This window comes from Bombina bombina, unplaced genomic scaffold, assembly GCF_027579735.1.
Source record: "Bombina bombina isolate aBomBom1 unplaced genomic scaffold, aBomBom1.pri scaffold_640, whole genome shotgun sequence".
NCBI lineage: Eukaryota > Metazoa > Chordata > Amphibia > Anura > Bombinatoridae > Bombina > Bombina bombina.
The window spans coordinates 83,553-88,857 of record NW_026512213.1 but is presented as its reverse complement, the minus strand read 5'-3'; the positions used below and the strand labels follow the sequence as shown (position 1 = coordinate 88,857).

The 5,305-nt window shown below is 38.7% G+C and overlaps 1 non-coding gene across 1 annotated transcript; it reads right to left on the bottom strand.

Annotated features, from left to right (window-relative positions):
* Positions 1-4,408: 4,408 nt before the first annotated feature.
* On the bottom strand, positions 4,409-4,524 carry LOC128644173 (U5 spliceosomal RNA). Its single transcript, XR_008399940.1, has one exon. It is a non-coding gene; the product is annotated as a U5 spliceosomal RNA (small nuclear RNA).
* Positions 4,525-5,305: the final 781 nt, after the last annotated feature.

The following is a 5,305-nucleotide window of genomic DNA, read 5'->3' as shown; positions in this document are numbered from 1 at the left end:
TCGCCGACCCCTATATTATATTTATTAACCCCTAATCTGCCCCCCACAACGTCGCCGACACCTGCCTACACTTATTAACCCCTAATCTGCCGAGCGGACCGCACCGCTACTATAATAAAGTTATTAACCCCTAACCCGCCTCACTAACCCTATCATAAATAGTATTAACCCCTAATCTGCCCTCCCTAACATCGCCGACACCTACCTTCAATTATTAACCCCTAATCTGACGACCGGAGCTCATCGCTACTATAATAAATGGATTAACCCCTAAAGCTAAGTCTAACCCTAACACTAACACCCCCCTAACTTAAATATAATTTACATCTAACAAAATTAATTATCTCTTATTAAATAAATTATTCCTATTTAAAGCTAAATACTTACCTGTAAAATAAATCCTAATATAGCTCTGCTGTTTCTAGACAGTGAAGAAAGTTATTCATGTGTATTGTTATTTTTAACCTTTTTTAAAGGGACAGTCTAGTCCAAAAAAAACTTTCATGATTCAGATAGGGCATGTAATTTTAAACAACTTTCTAATTTACTTTTATCACCAATTACGCTTTGTTCACTTGGTATTCTTAGTTGAAAGCTTAACCTAGGAGGTTCATATGCTAAGTTCTTAGACCATGAAGGCCGCCTCTTAAGAATGCATTTTAACAGGTTTTTCACCACTAGAGGGTGTTAGTTCATGTTTTTAATATAGCTAACACTGTGCTCATTCACGTGAAGTTACCAGGGAGCCATCACTGATTGGCTAAACTGCAAGTCTATCAAAAGAACTGAAATAAAGGGGCAGTATGCAAAGGCTTAGATACAAGATAATCACAGAGGTAAAAAATATATAAATATAACTGTTGGTTATGCAAAACTGGGGAATGGGTAAAAAAGGGATTATCTATCTTTTAAAACAATAACAATTCTGGTGTAGACTATCCCTTTAAGAATCACTTAGCACTGATCTTATGTCTATTATTTTAAACACTTTAACAAGCCCGCTTTACATCGCCGGCTTCAAAAAATTCCTTTATCATTAAAAAGGTGTTCTTTGCTTTCTCCTACTGGAGATTCTGAAGATTGAATTATAAAGTTACTGAGCTGGTTCCCTGCAGACACTAAAGAGCTGAGGGCGAGGACTAAAGACTGTTTACTAAGGTTTATAATGTTACAGTCATATGTAAATAATATGTAAATAATATGCAAATAAGGAAGTCAGGTTGTCATGATGAAGTCAGCCTGTTGAAGCATCACAATACAGATATGTGATATATTTGTTTAGATTTCTAACTGTCCAGTTGTCACACAGACAACCTCAAAAATGTGGCTTAAACGTTTAAATTGTGATATGAAAACAGATTGAAACTAAAACCAAATAACAAATCCTGAGCAATGTGGGTTTTTTCCCCCAGCCAATTATAATTTTAAATTTTGAGATTGGTAAGATAAGGACAAGCAATTGTGTTACAGGTCATAAAATACTGACAGGTATTCTTACTCAATAACCGATATTCAATGTATGCCTGAGATGGTTCCCTTTCTAGGCTGAGGACTGAAGAGGTTATTAATATAGTGATAGCATTAAGTGTATATGTTACAGTCATCATATGTAAATAATATGTAAATAAATAAGTCAGGGTTGCTATGATGGTCTTATGTTTGGGGATTGCAGACTCGGTAAATTTGCATCTTCCCATTAACCCTTTGAGAGCTAAGCTGTTCAAAGGTTTTTTTTTTTCTTTTTGCAGATACTCAAGACTTACACTGTAGGAAAGGTTAGGCGATTACCTCTCCAACGAAGGGTCTGGGTGTCTGTAGCTGCTTAGATGCCTGAGATACAGGCTTCTAAGCAGCATGCCCCCTTTTCCTATACTTAACATTGCTAAGTTTAAATAAAGTTGCGCAGTGACGTCACCATGCATAACGTGAAGCCCCCTGTCACTATACAGGCCTGATCGCTGGGGTAGGAGCCCCCAGATCTCCCTCAAGGTGGAAGAGTGCTAACGACGGCTCAGAGCAATTTTACACAACTTTCTCATTTGCTTCTGTTATCAAGTTGTCTTTGTTCTTTTGGTATCTCTTGTTGAAAATCAGGGATGTTAGGTTGGGACCTGGCTCATTTCTAGAGCACTATATGGCAGCATTTTTGCAACAATGTTATCCAATTCAGTGTTAAGAATGTTATTTTTGGCAAAGCCACTAGATGGCAGCATCCTACCAAGTAGAACTCCAGATACCTACCTAGGTATCTTTTCAACACGAAAATCATTGGAACAAAGCAAATGCTTATTGGTGGGTAAGTGTAGCCCTCAAATAAACCTTGTATCTTTATACAGAGGCTCTCCCGGGCTAAAGAGGATGGAGGTATGGCGCTACCCGACATTAAAATATATAATTAGTCCAGTATGGCTAAAATCGTGCTATGATGGCTATCAGGTGCGGATTATATCACAAACTCGCAAGTGGAAGAGAAGATAATCTTTCCATATTCTCTTAATGCACTTCTACATATACCCAAATTTGATAAACTAAAAAATGATATTCCTAAATTCACCTTTCTTAATATAGCAAAGGCCTGGAATAAAATGTGCATAGGGATCAATATAGATAATACTTCTTCCTCTTTCCTTTCTATTCAAGGGAATCTGAGCCTGGATTTGATTCCAGACTCTTCCATATCTGAGCACAGAAGGGTCTTAAACTGGTGACTCAATTATTGACAGGAGAAGCAGATTCTAAGTCATTTGAACAATTAGTGCAAGAATTTGGTCTAAGGAATAAAGATTTGTTTGCATATCTCTAAGTCAGACACTTTCTTTCAGTCAAGGGGATTTGTAGGAAATAATCTCTATCTCTGGGAATGTTAGATATGATAATTAAACTGTATAACTCTAGTGTACATTCTACAGCCCTTCTGTATAAAACATATATATCACATCAAGGAAAAAAAGATATTAGTTCGCTCTACTTTAAATAGGCCTTTGATTTAGAGAACTTACAGTTTGTAAACTTCCAAGACGTCTTCACTAGAATAAATAAATTTATAACATAAATATCTTGGAAGGAGGCGCAAAGGAATCTAGTAAATTTGTAGTGTTTGTCATTATAACAGTAGTAATTCCAACAATTTGGTACACACGGGATATTTGTTGTTCTTATCTGGGGCATTATTGGTTTATTCCGTACTAACAGATCTGGAACAAATCTCAAAGTATATCTATATAAAAGATGCATTTTTTATTTTTTTTTGCCCTTTAATTGATGTAATATTGTCCACAGATTGTGACAATCTTTTCTTATGTTTTGTTTTACTGTGTATTTCTGCATTATTGTGCCTCTTGTTGGTCAATAAAAAGTATAAATATATATTTTTTTATATACTTGACATAAATCCTGAGATTGCAAGTTTAACTAAACTTGCAATCTAAGGATTTATGTCAAGTATATAAAATTATGGCACTAGCGCTCCTGAGATATGTGAGGGCTCCCTGCAGGAGATCTATTCAACTTGGTGGACCCCTCTTACTTAGGGCTAGATTTATCAAAGCTGAGGCGTACAGGGGCGCGTATATGCGCCCCTGTATGCCTCAGCTCGCCTGTGGCGGGGCGAAATTACCCCTGTGCTGGACAGAATTACAAATAACATTATGGCACTAGTGCTCCTGAGATATGTGAGCCCTCCCGGCATGAGATCTTGTAAATACGCGTATTCAGCTTGGTGGGCCCCTCTTACTTAGGGCTAGATTTATCAAAGCTGAGGCATACAGGGGCGCGTATATGCGCCCCTGTATGCCTCAGCTCGCCTGTGGCGGGGCGAAATTACCCCCAGGTAATCACCATTGCAGACGAGCAAAATTTTACGCTTGCGTGCAATCCCGCCCCTGCCCGCACACAGCCAATCACGCGCGGGCAGGAGCTGTCGAACTCGACCGCGGAGATTGAATTTCGCCACCTTAGAGGTGGTGAAGAGGTTAGGGAAGCGGCAGTCTGGTGACCGCTGCTTGTTAAATTGCGGCTAGCAAGTTCTTGTGAGAACTTGCAGCCGTAGGGCATTGATAAATCCAGCCTCTAGTCTCTTTATGGCCTTTTTATAAATGGCTGCAGGGCGCTATTTGTAAAACAATGTGTAGGTCGCTTAGTGACAGTAGTGCGAGTCAGGCGAGCCGATGGAATGTGCGACCGTGACGGAATGAGGTGTCTCTAGCAGGTGATTGGTGATCAACCAGTCACGTGTGCACTAAGGAATGTGGTGACGTCACTACACCGGCTGTTGGCAATCAACTACATCAAGATAAATCCACCATGTACAAAGAAGACATCCTAAATCTAGTAATTTAAACATGGAATCAAGGTTTACAATTTATCAATTATCATTAAACGTTTTTTTCTATTGTTAACAAGTTAAAGTAGCTCTACAAAAAGCAGAGCCTCAAATAATTGATGAAAACTCATGGTTGTTCCTCTCCACGGAAATCTTTAGTAAAAGGCAAAATATTTATTCGATCTGAAGAGAAACCAGAGTATGCTCATCTAACATCCAAATATAAGTGGCGTTTACGGTAAAACCTATAAAACCTAAAGCAGAAACAAAAATTCATTAAAAAATAATGTACAGATAAAATAAGTACAGATAAAATACATATATATGAAATTCAAATACTGTAAATATTTAATTAAGCTGTTATGAAAAGTGAACTAATAAAATACAAGCACATTCCAAAATAATTTTGAAATGCACCATGGGTATGCAAATGAGAACATTGTAAGTCCAAGAAGTTTTAAGCTACTTGTACTAAAATGAAGCACTGAGATGTAAGATCATGATTCCTATATTAATTAATTAATTAATTAATTAATTAATTAATTGATTTTATTTTTTTATTGTTTATGCAGTGCACATTAACATAATCACATTAAAAACACATATAACCGGGTGGACTTCCGGATGGGTGGAGTCAGCAAGCACACGCACGCTGACAGAGGGCTCTGAATCTGAAAGGGCCGGAAAATCTCCCCAAGACGCCTGGATCCCTTGGCTGCACTTGCTGGTTGTAGAACGGGTAGTGGGCCGACGCGGTCCTACCACAGGCAGGGAAGTCATTTGTTGCTGCTGGGCTCACAGCAGAGCCACCTATTTTCGGCACCGGAGAAACATCCGACCTCAGCAGAGTGAGGCAGACCGGAAGTAGGTCTTGTCTTCGGCTAAGGACGAGGTGCGGGTACAGGAGACTGTTACGAGATGCCAGGATCTACTTCCCTCTACTGAACACAGGAGGAAGTGTGGCTGTCTAAAGTAATTCGAGCT